Source organism: Peromyscus eremicus, chromosome 12 (assembly GCF_949786415.1).
Source record: "Peromyscus eremicus chromosome 12, PerEre_H2_v1, whole genome shotgun sequence".
NCBI classification, from domain to species: Eukaryota; Metazoa; Chordata; class Mammalia; order Rodentia; family Cricetidae; genus Peromyscus; species Peromyscus eremicus.
The window spans coordinates 17,811,995-17,827,774 of NC_081428.1; positions in this window are offsets into that span (position 1 = coordinate 17,811,995).

Below are 15,780 nucleotides of genomic sequence, written 5' to 3' on the forward strand. Positions count from 1 at the left end.
AATTTTAATTTCTTTAATGTAATAGTTACTAATTTTCATTTCGTCAGGTACTGGAAACATGGCATAATGTGTATCTAATTCCTCTTCCATGTCACATATAAACATGCAAGCTATTTTAATTTATCAAATTGTTGAGTTCTTAGGACAGAACTTTGGTTTTATTCATCACAAATAACCAAAACCTGGAACATTATTTACCATAACAAAGACCTAAGTTAATGCTTACTGAATGAAATATTATTCCTTTGTACCAAATATCATTATTATCTTTCTAGCCAATTAGAGGCATAGATGGATTTTCTTGTATATTTTTCTTAGGTTTTTCAAGTTTAACTTAAAAATGTTGTCAGATGTCTTTAAGGACTTCCAGCTCCCAAGCAATGACATGGAAACTTCTTATTAATTATGAAAGCTTAGCCTTAGCTTGGGCTTGTTTCCAACTAGCTCCTATAACTAAAATCAACCTGTTTCTATTAATGTATGTTTTGCTCTTCACCTCTCCTCAATACCATGCATCCAACTTGTTCCACATCTGGCTTGTGAAATTCACATGCCTAGACTCATCCCCTTGATTCCTCTCTCTGCCTAGAATTCCAGCCTAACCTCCCCTGCCTAGCTATTGGCCATTCAGCTTTTTATTAAACCAATCACAACAACATATCTTTATACAGTGTACAAATATCTTGCAGTATTCCCCCCTTCCTGTCTACATAAAAGGGAAGGGTTTAACTTTAACACAATAAGACTATATATAATGAGAAAAATTATCAGGTAAATATTACATTTATATTGTCCAGAACATTTGTATTTGGCAAATTTAGTTTTTTCAGGGAAGTTTCTCTGTGTAGCTTTGGAACCTATCCTGGAACTTGCTCTGTGACCAGGCTGGCCTCCAACTTATAGAGATCTGCCTATCTCTGCCTCCCAAGTGCAGGGATTAAAGGTGTGCATCGCCACCACACAGCTGCTGCTGCTGCTTCTTCTTCTTCTTCTTCTTCTTCTTCTTCTTCTTCTTCTTCTTCTTCTTCTTCTTCTTCTTTTTCTCTTCCTTTTTGTTTTAATTTTTCTTTTTTTTTGAAATTACTCTAATTTCTGTCATATCCATAGCTTTATACTTATTCTACTTTCTATCATAACTTGTATTACCATTCTAAAAAATATTTTTTTAAACCTTAAAATATTTTCTTAGGTAAACAACTTAGGCATTTGAGTCTCTCAACCTTACAAATTTTACATCTCTTTTGTAAGTTTCCTTTCTGAATTTGGTAACAAAGAAAATGATAAAACTATCTAGTCTTCAACCCCCACCAGATTGCCAAGAAGGATAAAATATTACATGAGTAAACAGAAAGTGCAGAACAAACAACTTCCAAAACTATAGAAACGACAGAGAATGATGGCTGCCTGGGCAGTCACCCAAAATTCTTCTGCGACTTTGGGGCATCCATCTTGTGCCTACAGGATTAAAATATCTTACAGACTTGACTAAGTAGCAGAAATTTTGAAGGATTGGCCTACATTGCCTTGGAGAAGCTCAGCAATTGACTTATTTTGTGTCCTGCTTGTCCAGTTTGGACAGCATACTATGAGCAGTTGACTCAAGGGCCATTTCTTGCCCAGTGGCTAACTTTGCCACAAATAAAAGCAAACTCCATATGGAGGTTCTTCGATGCCCATCATCTTCTCCAAAGTAGATTGGTGGTGCTAGAAGCAGATGTATATCACTGTCATGAAAAGTCTTATGTTATTAAAACATCTTAAATATCATATTCTGTAGATCTCTGAAGTGTTTGAAGACCATCTATCTAAGATAAATCTGTTTGACCTTGAAAACATACCTAATAGGACTACAAGTTTGATTGTTATAGATGTCGAACTCTTAACCTGCATTTTTTAAATTACCCTAAATAGTCTATAATAACAGCTTTTAAGGACTAGAACTTTACATTAGATTTTAGATTTTAAATGACCTGCATAGGTACAATACCTTAAGCAAAAGTAGAAACATGTATACAGTATGTTATAACAAAAGTAATGTAATTTACATCAATATCCAAAAATTCCAACCAATGTAAAATATTTGAACCTAGTAGTTGCTTTGTAGTTTAAAAGTAGAGTCAGTAATCTGCCCTTTTTATCCTATTATTCCTATAGCACCCCTTTTTCTCTTCAGAAAGAGATCCCTGAATCTAAGTTTGTATTTAGGTTGTTCTTAAGATTTAATGTGGAGACATCATTGTCCTACAATTCAAAAACATTTAAAATGTTTCATATAGCTTTAAAAATCTAGATTCAAGGATGAACATTCATATTCAGAAGTACATAAAAACCTGTGAATACATTCCCTCCTCTGTACCTTTTGAAGGTGAAAAATTGTTCAGTTCTCTATTTCTGGCACTTCTATCTTTCACATTCTGTTAGGGTATAGAACGATAGGAAATACAAAACCAGGCAAGATAATTATCTAGTGGGAAAAGAAAGAGATGATAAATCTTCCATTTCTTGACATATCTTTGGCTCTGAGGCCAAGTTGCTGACAGTGATGTTTGATGCTGGGAATGAATGGGAAAGATTGGCTTGGCTATGTTATGGTGTCAGGCAATCAGAGGCAGAGCACAATTTTTTTTTCTCTATGAAGTGTTTATCAGCTGCAAAGTTCAAGTACACTTCTGTCTCCCTCTTTCCAGCCTTTGAGATTTTACAATAAAGCAAGCCCTGAGTTGCCAAAAGTTAAAAGTCTTCTGTTCTTCACATCTTAGGCATCAAAGGTGGTAGATTTTTCCTTAGTGCCTGTGTCTCTTGTAGATTTTAAAGTGATACTATTAGTTCATGCTCTCATGGAGTAACAGAAGCCAATTATTATTTTATTTTATTAGTTTTCATTATTCCATTGATTAATTTTTAGTGTTCATTTTTGTTTGCATGCCTTGTTATTTTCATATTCTTATTATGATTTACATTATTAGCAAAATTCATTACAGATAATAAGTAAATGGAAAGAATGTTTATATACATTTATTTATGTTGTTTATATATTTTCTAGGAAACACTAGACTATATCCCTTTCATTTCAAATTAAATGTTATCTCTCTCTCTTTTATGACACTCCCAAAATATTGTTGTAGTTACCATCAAAGCCCATAAATAAAACTCTTGGTGCCTACTGGGCAGTACATTCTCTCCCTTTTTAAAACAAATTTTAAACTTTTAAGATTGTACTTATGTAGCATGAATCTTAAAGAGTCTTGTTAATAAGATCAAACCTGAGGCCAGTTATTGGGGTGAATGCTGGAATATCAGAGAAACAGAACAAGCCACAGCTACCTCACCTGGCCAGTTCCTCAGCTGATCCTGTTTCCTCAGACTGGAAGCTTCTGAGTCCTTACCCAAATGAATCTCAGATGAACTGTGCTGCTGAAAGCCTGAATGCTTAACCAGACAAATGCTTCTAGTTCCCAACCACCCCCACAGTTCCCCAGAGTTTTCTTGAGTGCGAGCAGCAGGAAATATTAGATAGAAGGATTTATTGCAGAGAATATCACGGAGATAAACAGATAGAAAATAAAGGATAGCCTCGAGAGGGCCTGGAACCTATTCCAATGGGCCCTGACTGTCTCTGCCCCAGGGTTTTTATAGAGATGCCAAGGGGTGGAGCAAAAGACCTCCTCCCCCAGCACAGCCAAGTGTAGACCATCTCAGACACCTGCACTCAGGCCCGTGGTCCTAATCATCCTCTATGCGGACCTGCTGGGTAAAGCCATGAGGAACCCGAGAACGGGCTCCCACAAGTCACCATGCTTGTTAGCTGTATCCTTGAACAGATGGATTTCTGCCTCTGTAATGCTAGGATTAAAGGCGTGTGCTACACTGCCTATTCTAAGTATCTAGTGGCTTTTCTGTTCTCTACCCCAAGAGAATAGATAAGTTTATTAGGGTACACAATATTTTGGGGAAGAAAATACCACCACATACTTATATCATTTCATCCTTTCCTTTCCTACCACTGTAAGTTTCCATGTAAACTTTGCCATGTTGTCATTGAAATCCATGGATTCTTTTTAAAATTTTTTTTAAATTGTTGTTATGTATGTGTGCATATATTCCCAAATATATAAATACAATCTGCTCAATATATATATAATGTAGCTTGTATGTATGCTTTAAAGGCTGACCATTTGGTATTAAATAACCAGTTGGTGTGCTCTTTCTTGGGGGAGAATATTTCTCTTGCTCTCAGTATTCAGTAGTTGCCTATAGTTCTTTTTCTGGGATTGAGGCTTTCTGATCTCTCTCCATTCTTCATTAGTAAACCTGCTGTCTTAATCTGGGTTCTACTGCGGTGATTAAACACCATGACCAAAGCAACCTGGGAGGAAATTGAATTATTTGGCTTATGCTTCTATGTCCCATTTCATCATCAAAGAAAGTCGACACAGGAAATCAAGCAGAGTAGGAACCTGGAGGTAGGAGCTGATGCAGAGGCCATGGAAGTGTACTGCTTACTGGCTTGCTGCCCATGTCTTGCTCAGCCTCCTTTCTTATAGAACCCAGGACCACTAGCCCAGAGGTGGCCCCACCCACAATGGGTTTGGCCTTCCCCCATCACTAACCAAGAAAATGCCCTACAGGCTTGCCTGCAGCCCAATTTTATGGATGCCTTTTCTCCATGTAGGCTCCTTCCTCTCTGATGACTGTAGCCTGTGTCAAGGGGACATAAAACAAGCCAGCACAAGTGTCATCCTTGTCCAGGTCCTGTCTCTAGGCGGCCATGTTAGTGAGATTTCAGGGCTGTAGCTTTTCTGACATTTCAAGGTCATAGTCTCACAGAAAACTTCCTATTCTGGTTCTTGCCAATCTTCCCTCTACTCTCTCCTGTAATGGTGTCTGATGACACTGTGTGAGAGCTCTGTGGTACATGTAACAGCCTCTGCTTTTGAAGGGAGGAAGGCAGACTCTAAATTCTGCTAGTGGTCTCTCTCACTTTTGCTTTATCTTTTCCAGAGGCACTGACTAGGAGAAGGTGATAGAAAGCAGTGTCATGAAGGCAGTTTTCTGGAATGATTCTGTATGTCCCTTGAGAGTTTTGCTCAAAATTAGTAGTAGTAGTATAATAAATCCTACAGGATGGTAGAACCAAAGACAGGATTTTGTGATCTGGATAATAACAACTTACTCTATGGCAAACTCTAGGTACATTTGCTTTATAAAATTGGGAGCTTTTTGGACATAGCAATATTCAGCTAGAACACAAACCCACAATTTGTTCAGTCCCATCTTTTCACCTTTTGCATGGAACTTCTGAAGCCAAGGGAAACAAGAACAACTTAAAGTTCATATTACTGTTGTCTTGTGATTAACAATGTTATTATCTCTGATCCAGGAGTCTCACATTTTCTGGAAGGATCCACGCAAAAAGGTGGTATCTTAAACCTCACTGTTCTCACCAATTCTTAAGATGACTGCCGGAAAGGATACAGACAGTTCTGTGACCTTATAAAAGAGGAACACATGATCTCATCTGCTGAAGAATTAATTCGTTAGGAGAATTTAGTGTACTATTTGCTGCTTTTGTGCCTGAAGCAGTAGTAGGACTTGGTAGGTTATATGCCTTTACTTCATTGGATGAATGTGATCATGAAAAAGATGCAAGGAGAGAGAGGCTGTCATTATATAGTTGATAAGAATATTTCAATAGCTTGCAAATTAGAAGTAGCATTATCCACCCTTCTACTCACAATGTTATCATACTTCTGTCAACATTTAGGAGATATGTAATGGCAGACTATGCAAGTACATTCATGGTTTTCTGCCCACCATTAGAGGAAGAACAGCTGTTTCTTGAGACTCTTTCTATAAAAGAGAGAATGACTCATTGTTATCTATTATATATATGGAACTAGGATTCATATTTTGTGACTGGCCACAACAGCAGGACATGGCCTGCTGCCCAAGATGTTCTATGATGTAAGAGACCTTGGACTTCCCTCACATGAGTACAGCTTTCCTGAAAACTACATATTAGCAGGCTTCTGAGCTTCTCTTGGAAACAAATGGCTAGTGACTCACATAATTTTAAACCAGATACCTCCCTTTTTCTATAGTAACCATTAGATCCCACAATTTACAGGCTGTAATGCTCCTAAAATGGAAATGCTATGTTCCAGAACATAGCTCCCTGACTCTGGTGGCATCTTGGCTTTGTGTTTATTTTGATTCTCTCCTTGGGGTATTTATGGGTATTTTATGTCTCACTATATTTAGTAAAACAAAGCCATTCAGATCCTGAGTTTAACAATCAAGGACATCACCCTCAATGTAGGCAGTGATAGTCTTACTGATGGCTTGCTATATAGAAGTCAGATGTACACCAGAAGTTGTTCAACCTAACTTTCTCCTATAATGAAACCAGAAGATGATAAGGTTATCACTTTCAGAAGATATGAATATGACTCTTGTATTTTGACAATGACTTATACGTTTGAACTACCTCTTGGAAAACTACAAACATGCATTTGAAGATGCTGTCTTGAGAGACAACTAAAAACTTAAAAGAGAAAACTGGGGATGACATCCAATGAAAGAAGTAATAATTTTAAGTGGACCTAGATACAAGTTGATCACCAGTTTCTAAGGTGAGTAGCATACAGTGAAAATAAAAATGTTTCTGTGTGTGCTGGGAACAAAAGACAACAAAAATGTGTAAGCTGCACGGTTAATATCCAGCAACGTGAAATATTAAGATAGAACTGCTTCACAGTAAGCCCTGAGTACCATCAACCAGCGGGAAATTGTGGTTTAATACCAGAGGAGATTGTAATCACATTAGTAATGTTAATTATTACTGCAGCTATACTAAAATCTGGGTCATTTAACAGGAGAATTCAAAAATTTTAAAATAAAAATGCTTTGTTTCAAAACATAATTGAAACCATGTATTTCAGGTTCAAAAACTGTCTATATTTATTTACTTTCCTGGATTAAAAGGACCATTGGCTCACTTCTTCATGACATCAATCTGCAAAGATATCAATAAGGGATTATTAAAAACTGGAAGATACATCCTTTAAAGTCAAGTTGTTGTAATGGGAAGTAGATTTATCCTTTCATATAAAAATACAATATAATTCAAGATGCTTGAAATAATGTTTTTCAAGATGTTGGACAACAAGCAATGAAGTTTAATGGTCCCCAAGAGAAAAGAAACAAATGAAGTGAGTCTTTGCAATTAGTACAACTTAATGTCCAGGAAGGAATCTAGGCCACAGTTCCAGGGAACGTAACTCATCTGAAAATCTTGGCAGTGACCCTGAACAGAGATGGAATTCTTCAAAAACAAAAAAAACTATCACATAGAGAGCAGAGTATTGGAGACAATGAACTCTAGGGTCACTTTTAGAAATCTATGTAGTACTATTCATGTGGGGAAACCCAAATCCAAGAAGAGAACCACCCAGAATTGTTAGAGAGAAAGGATAAGAACCTCCATAGGCCAAGAAATTGTGTACTTTACGTAACCTGACCTGGATCTGAGAGTGGTTTGTTACAATTAAAAAAAATGTTTTTAAGAAGCTTAACATTTCCCAGTTGAAATTGATAAAACATCTTTTAAATGAAAACATCTACTATTCCATAGAATACAAACAAACGCCTTACATCCAAATAGAAAATACTGGGCATGAAAAGCTGCATGAAAATGTGATCCATCATTAGGAGACTTTTAGCATACTGAAGCCATCTCACTGATGCTAAACTTGGGACAAAGAACTGGTAGCCATTGCTTAAACTATACTACTTATGAGAGGAGGGAAAGGCTGAGTGTATTCTGTGGACATGTTGAAGGGGTGAAGCTCAAATTAAACATTTACAGCCAGGCAGTACAGTATCTAAGAAGAAAAACTAGGTTACATAAGGTTAACAGCAGATTATACAATGAACAGTAAATATTTCAATAATAACAAAAAATGAAAGTAGAAATGGTAAAAAATAAAATAGTAACAACTTTGAAAGACCGTAATGAGCTATAAGACAATTACAAGGTACCTAATATATAAGGAGTTGGAGTTCTTAAAAAAATCAGAAACAAATGAAATATTTTAATAAATGATACACAAATACTTTATCTTAGCTAAAATTAAAAATTCACATATGTACGAGTTTGAATGAATTCCAAGCTCAAGAAACATGAAATAAACCTCACAAAGCACATCTTAAAGAAATTGCTGAAATCTATAATAAATAAGAGAACTAAAAATAGCTGTTAAAGAATAGATAACTTATCTATTTATGAACATTAATGTTTAGAATCATGTTGTTGTGTGTGCATAGGTATTTGTGCATGTGAGTACAAGTGTTTGCATATTCCACAGAGGGCAGACAGACTCCCTGAAACTTGAGTTACGGGTGGTTCTCAGCCACTACGTGAGTGTTAGAAACTGAATTCAATTTTCTGCCAAGAGCATTACATGCTCTTAACCAGTAGGCCTGTTCTCAACTAACTCTTACTCTCTTTTTTTTTTTTTTTTGTTTTTTGTTTCTCTGTGCAGCTTTGTACCTTTTCTAGAACTCACTCTGTAGCTCAGGCTGGCCTCAGACTCTCAGAGATCCACCTGGCACTGCCTCCCGAGTACTGGGATTAATGGCATGAATCACCACCACCCGGCTTCAACTAACTCTTAAAACTTAAATTAACCCATTTATATTATTCTACATGCTGCTATGTATTTCATTACCTCTCCGCAGTAATGCACATCTGACTTCCTCTATATCCCACTAGCAAATCCCTGCCTTTCTGATTCCTTCCCAGAGTCTGCCCATAAGTCTCACCTATCCTCTCCTGCCTAGCTGTTGTCTGTTCAGCTCTTTATTAGACCTATCAGAAGGTGCCTTGGCAGAGACACATCTGCACAGGCTACTAAAAGATTATCCAAGACCACACCACACCTCAGGAAGTTTTGATTTTGGATGCTATTTGGAGAAGAGGATGACTAGTTAATCAGGTGGAGTTCAGCTAGGCAAACTGCACAGAGAGCTTCTTTCAAATGAAAAATAAAAAGGTAGTCTTCCTTACAGCTTCAGTTTGGTCTCATTTGGATATGGGGGGGGGGGCACTTGCTTCATGTGGACTTGATCAACTGATAGCCTCAGGTTGGCTGAAACATGGTTGCTGTGATTGACCAACAACTGAGACTTTCAGATGTAATATAAAAATTCACTCATATCATGTATTTATTTGTATACTAACTCAAATTACAGAAGTATCCCATCTCATTTTTTTTTGTTTAAAACACTTTAAAAAGGTTTCCTTTAAATAATGACAAAATCATCAAAGTTGTTGTAATCAGTAACACAACACAGGTAAGAAAAGAAAATGTCAAATTATCAATATCTATTCAAATGAAATTCCGGAAAGAAAGAGTGAGGAATGCAGAATAGATGAGTTGAACAGAAAAAGCAATGTCAACTTAATAAATTTAAATATAACCTTGTCAAGAGTCTCATTAGAATTATATATTCTCAACTGTGTTAGCCACGGTCCTTATTCTAGAGGTTTTCTTCCTTCATGTCTTTTTCTGGTACTGTATGTTCTATGGTATAGAAGACATTATTCACTTTTTGAATCTCTTCCTCATACAGGGGCCCAGCATGGTATTTGTTTCAACTCTGTTCTTTCTATATTTCACACAGAAACAGATTAAAGTTTCATTAAATATATATCAAAAAAGATATTTGAAGCATTATAAGACATTATAAGAGACAGAATAGCCACTTGAGTCTCTGAAGATTATTGTGGAAAGAACAAATCAATACCGAAACAGATTCTAAGAGTCCTTGGTATAAGAGAAAGTGACCTAAAAATAGAGGTGAAATAAATAAAAATGAAATGTGATATACTCTTATAACATTAACTTACATAAAAGAGACTTTTACTCAAGGCTTATCATCCATAAGTTGGAAGGAAATGGGAAGTATGAGAATATATACCACTGAATATGGAGTTTCAAAGATTAAAAATAAAATCTCTGAAGAAGTTCATCAGAGAAATCCATGAAGCGAATGACTACAGAAGGAAAAGTAAATGTATACTTACAGATAGTTTATCGAACATGACCATTTAATCTCTTTCAAATATCTCACTACAGTCAAGTGAAGATTTATTTTCAATTCTTTTAGGAAAAACATGAAATCAATACAAAGAGTCAATACTGCATTATCCCCATCTGCCTTAGCAATAAGAGACTAGTTGAGGTCTTATTCATTCATGTAAATGAGTCCCTTATGTTAACTCACGTAAGAATCGTTTCCTCTGCAACTTTGTGGCCAGCTTTTTTGCTTGTTTATTCTTTAAATCCATGCAAGAAATATTCTATTGTGATATAAGTATTAAATATTTTTGAAACAGTTCAATTAACTTTCACAGTCAAACATTCAAACACACACATCATTCTTATAGTTTCTATAACTTACCATATGCTTCTTTTAGCAGATATCTCAAATTGAAAACTTAAAGTTGAATGTTTAACTCCTTATGATGTTGATAAAATAATTCAAATTCTCTTGAATACAGAGTATTGTGAAAACACTTAAGATTCTCTGCATTGAAAAGATAGGCAACATTGCCCACAAGAATCTCTTGTGTTTTCTGCTTCCTAATGCAATGCAATGTTTGCAATGAATGCTAAAGCCATGTTATTTCACACAAAAATGTCTACATCAGGTACAGTATTTATATGAAGATTATATATCACTCTACAGATTATAACAAAAAACTCTGATAAAATATATAAGACCTAAAATACTAGACCCATAAATGTAAATATATATTATAATCACATTTGATTGTTAGAATAATTTGTGTTTGATTCAAATCAAATCTACTACTGAATTCTTATCTCACTATGAAGGATTTTGGTGTCTTGAGCTCACTGTATAAACTTGGCTGGCCTTGAACTTACAGAGGTCACTTGCCTTTGCTTTTGAGTTCTGGCATTACAGGAGCTACCACGAAACCAAATCAAATCTACTAAATTCCACCTGCTGTGAAAATTATAGCTGAAAATGAAAATATTAGTTTGAGACAAAATAGTATCTACATAGAAAATAATGTACAACAGAAATAATAGTAAACATACATTTTTACCATTCATTCTCAAACCAGCAATCATGTGTTGCATGATGGCTTTGTTTTGAGACACGGTCACCTATGTATCCAGCTCTCCTTAGGTTTGGCATCCTCCTTCCTGTTTTCCAAATTCTGAGACTACAGGTAGATATCACCACACTAGCGGCACAAGTGAGTCTTACTCTATTTTGATAATTCAAACAAAATCATTGTTGAACTAAACTTTAATCCATTTACTCTAAAAGGGAATAAAAATTCTTTAGCTTCATTGTTTCTGACTTATATTCATCTTAAGGTAACATGTATAAATACATCTTACATGGTTTTGTGTGCTCTCTATGAGCCATTTAATGGCACTCCATAAAAGAACACCTTACAAATCACTATCTAATGCACTGTTACATAGGCATATTTCATTAATTTTGAATTAGTACAACTGTCTTAGAGAACTTGAATAGTATCACAAGTGAAGTTATTCTGAATAATGAATGATTTGTAGCAAATGATAAAGAACACAATGCTTAATTGTCGGGTAAGAAAATAATTAGAGTCCCATTGATAGTGTTTATGAATTTATGTGAACCTCTCAATTCCCTCCCACTATCCATCCAAAGCTGCTGTCCCCACCCACTGATTTTTCCCTCCGTTTTCTGCCCACCTAACATTTCTAGTCAACAAGTAGTCTTTTGTGCTCACAGGGATCCTTTTGAAGTCCCTGTTAAACCTCATTCTCTAGCCTTTTCCTGCTACACTTAGCCTCCAAAACCTGAGTATGTTACTTCAACGATTATTTGGTCAGGAATCCATATCTCTCTCAGGGTTCACTTCTTGGAAACACATATTAAATGAAGCAATACCATTGACCATTGTTTCCAAGACTGTAGTTCAGTGGTGTGAATATTTTGTGTCTCAGGTGACTAGGTAGTTTTTCTTTAGCTGCCTCTTTTAGACATAGCCCTGCTTAGGTGCTGGGCTCCCTCATGCATTGTGCTTTGACTGGCATCACCAGTTTTGATGGCTCAGGTCTCCCAGCTTTGATCTCTGTCTGCTCTCTGACAGGCTGAGACTTGGTTTCGGCAGATAACAAGGAAAAAAAGGGAGAAAAGTCTTAAAACTCTTTCTACTTCACTGCTGACACGTTTGGTTGGAAAAAGTAAGCCAGAAGTCAACCTACCCTTTGATGAACTGAATGTGAAGATGTGTCTTATGTTTGAAACTTTTTCTTTTCACTCTGCTTATTCTGCATTTTGCAGAGAATATCTTCAAAATGGGTGAAAAAAAAAATACCGGGTTAAGTGGAAATGTACTCTGAAAAGACACCCGGAGCATGATAATGTCTTGCATGCTTATCCCTGTGACTACAATTGATAAATTTCTTCAAGGAACAGATCAGCCTTATTCATTATTGGATTCAATTTGCTCATCATTTGAACTTCCATTAAATTCCAATATATACCCCACACTCTACAAAGCACTGCGAGTTTAAAGGCAGTCCATTTTTGCACGTGCACTTTTCTTCTCTATTTTGTCTGTGTTTAAACCCACTCTGATTTTCTTCCTTTGCAGAGATGTCAAATTCTTTTGCTCTCAAAGCTTTCAAAGTTATATTGCAAATCTCCCTCTCATCTGGATGTGCTCCATCTTGGCTGCATTTGAACAGGCCTTTTAAAATTCAGCAGTCATATTAACTGACAAGGCCGAGGCAGGCATAATTAGAGCATGAAATGTATACTGTAGGGTCACCTTATAGCTCCAGTGTAAATCACATTTCAAATAACTCACTTCATGTTTTGACAGGAAGGCTTCAAATAACCTTCTGATTGTTTGAGGCAAGTTATCCTTTTGTAAGTAGAAGTTGTGTGCATTGGAAATGTATAAACAATATAAGTCTATATTGGGCACCACGTTTGACTATTTCTATTCTTCCTTAACATGAAAAAACTTCTGTCTACTCTGCACAATATTTTATCAAAAATTCACTTTGGTAAGTTTGGTTTTTTAAGAAGAAAAGATTATCCAGTAGCAATTTGGTAAGTGTGTGGGAGAACTTGAAAAGACATGATATTAAATAAGATGAATCAAGAAAGTTCTTATTAACTGTGGAGGTCTCTGTTCTCAAAAACAAAATTCTATTTTTAGTTTAGTTTTTAGGGGAACCACAATCATTTTTTCTGAACAATCTAAATGGCTGAAAATATAATGCCTTTGTCCTAAATTTTCATTTCCTAACTCCAGAATAAACATGGGAAGAACAGTTATACTAAAGTAATGCTCCATAAAAAAAATATGTTATAAACCTCCAGAAGCCCTTGAAACCAGATAGGAGGGTAAACTTCAAGGTCTGATGTTTCTCTTATATACATCTAGACCTATAGTAAAGGTTAGCTTACACCGGGCGGTGGTGGTGCACGCCTTTAATCCCAGAACTTGGGAGGCAGAGCCAGGCGGATCTCTGTGAGTTCGAGGCCAGCCTGGGCTACCAAGTGAGTTCCAGGAGAGGCGCAAAGCTACACAGAGAAACCCTGTCTCGAAAAACCAAAAAAAAAAAAAAAGTTAGCTTACAAATTAGTAATAGTATCAGATAAATTAGCAACAATAAAAATGGGGCAATTATAACTATCCTGTGATAAAAGTCATTTTAAAAGTATTAATTATTTATTTTTGGAATTTTTCAGTTAATATTTCTGGACCTTGTTTGTCAATTCTTAACTGAACATAAAGAAAGGAAAAAATTTAAAAAGTAGGTGCTGTTGTATTCCTATCCAGCTAGCAGTTACACATTAAAAACACTGACCTCTTAACCACAATAATTTCACAAAAATCAGATTGGAACTGTTTTGATTTTTCTACCCTGAAATGAGATTTTCCAAATTAAGTAAATTGTTACTACTGTTTGTTAAAATGTATCCTAGCAACCTTACTCAATGCAAGGAATTAATTCCCAACACAGAATAAAGAGAAAACAGAGCTCTAAATACACTGAAGACTCGAATGAAGCATGTTTTTGATCCTTCTAACAAGTGGGTGAAAACAGAGTCAGAGTTCACCAGACCATCCATCTCCCTTTGTGCATAGTGTCTTAAGTCTGTTAATTGTTTCTTTCCTCCACTCTATTTGAAAGAATACGGAAATAAAAAAGCTATAAAGGAACTGAAACAATACAAAAGAAATTATTAAAGTTGGTGAGCACGTTTCAATCATTTTCAGTGTCCTTTGTTTTAAAATGGTGAAATATGAGAATGACACTCAAAAGTGCACAACCACTTCATTTTTTGGAATATTTCTTTTCTTGTATGTAACTGTGTCTTATCATAATGCGTAAAAATAACACTGGAGGTATACTTTATGTTAAAATACTATTTACTAGGGAAATTATTTTAGCAAGTTAATAACTTCCTAGGTTTGCCCTTGTTTTAAACTCAGAAGAACTCTGTTTGTTTGAATAAGCATAGTGATATTATTGCAAAGTCAGCATCATGCTTTACTAAGAAAGAAAGGAAATATTAATTAGGATTTAATTTCTAGTGTAGAAGGAAACCATTTACCATGATTTCACTATCAGAAAATATTACAAAATGTATTTACAAATTTATGGAGACAGAAAAACTGTTAGAGAAGCATGATACATGAAAAAATATTCCTAATATCATTGGAATGTGTCTTATCAATTTTGATACTTAGCATGTTTAAAACATATAGTTTAAATGAAAGATTTTCATGTATTTATTAGTTATTGAACAGATAGATCCCTCAGTCCCAACCTATGAAATAAGTTTCTCTTATTTTTCACTCTATGAGGGCACACTCAAGACTTATATAAGCAATCTTATAGAAATGAAAACATTTTGCCTTTCTTGTTATGTTAATTTTATAATTTCAAATTTATAAAAATCTTTTGGCATTCTAGAAATATTGAAATGATTGAGAAATGTGCTTATAACAATTTTATATGTTGATAGACATAACCTTACAGACACTTTGTTAAGTGACGATATACTCATTCATCAATCATCTCCAGCCATCTTAACACCTTCTAACGTGATAGTGAAGTGATATTCTTAGTGACATTCAATTGAGAATCAAATAGAGGGAGATGGAAGAAAAAATATAATCTAAACCTGGGAAAGAAAGCTAGAAGGCATCTATTTATATTATGTACTTTACAGTCATAATAACAGGCACATACCTGGATTACTTTACTGTGGTGGTATTGTGTTTCCCAAAATATTGTGCACCCTAATAAACTTATCTGGGGTCAGAGACAGGACAGCCACTAGATACAAAGGCTAGAAAATGGTGCCACTCACACCTTTAATCCTAGCATTCCAGAGGTAGAAATCCCTCTGGATCTCTGTGAGTTCAAGGCCACATTGGAAACAGCCAGTCATGGTGACACATGCCTTTAACCCCAAGAAGTGAGCCTTTAATCCAGGGAGAGATGGCAGAAAGCAGAAAGATATATAAGGCGTGAGAACCAGAAACTGGAAGTATTTGGCTGGTTAAGCTTTTAGGCTTTTGAGCAACAGTTCAGCTGAGAGCCATTCAGAAGAAGACTTAGAAGCTTGTAGTCTGAGGAAACAGGATCAGCTGAGGAACTAGCGAGCTGAGGTAGCTGTGGCTTATTCTGTTTCTCTGATCTTTCAACATTCACCCCAATACCT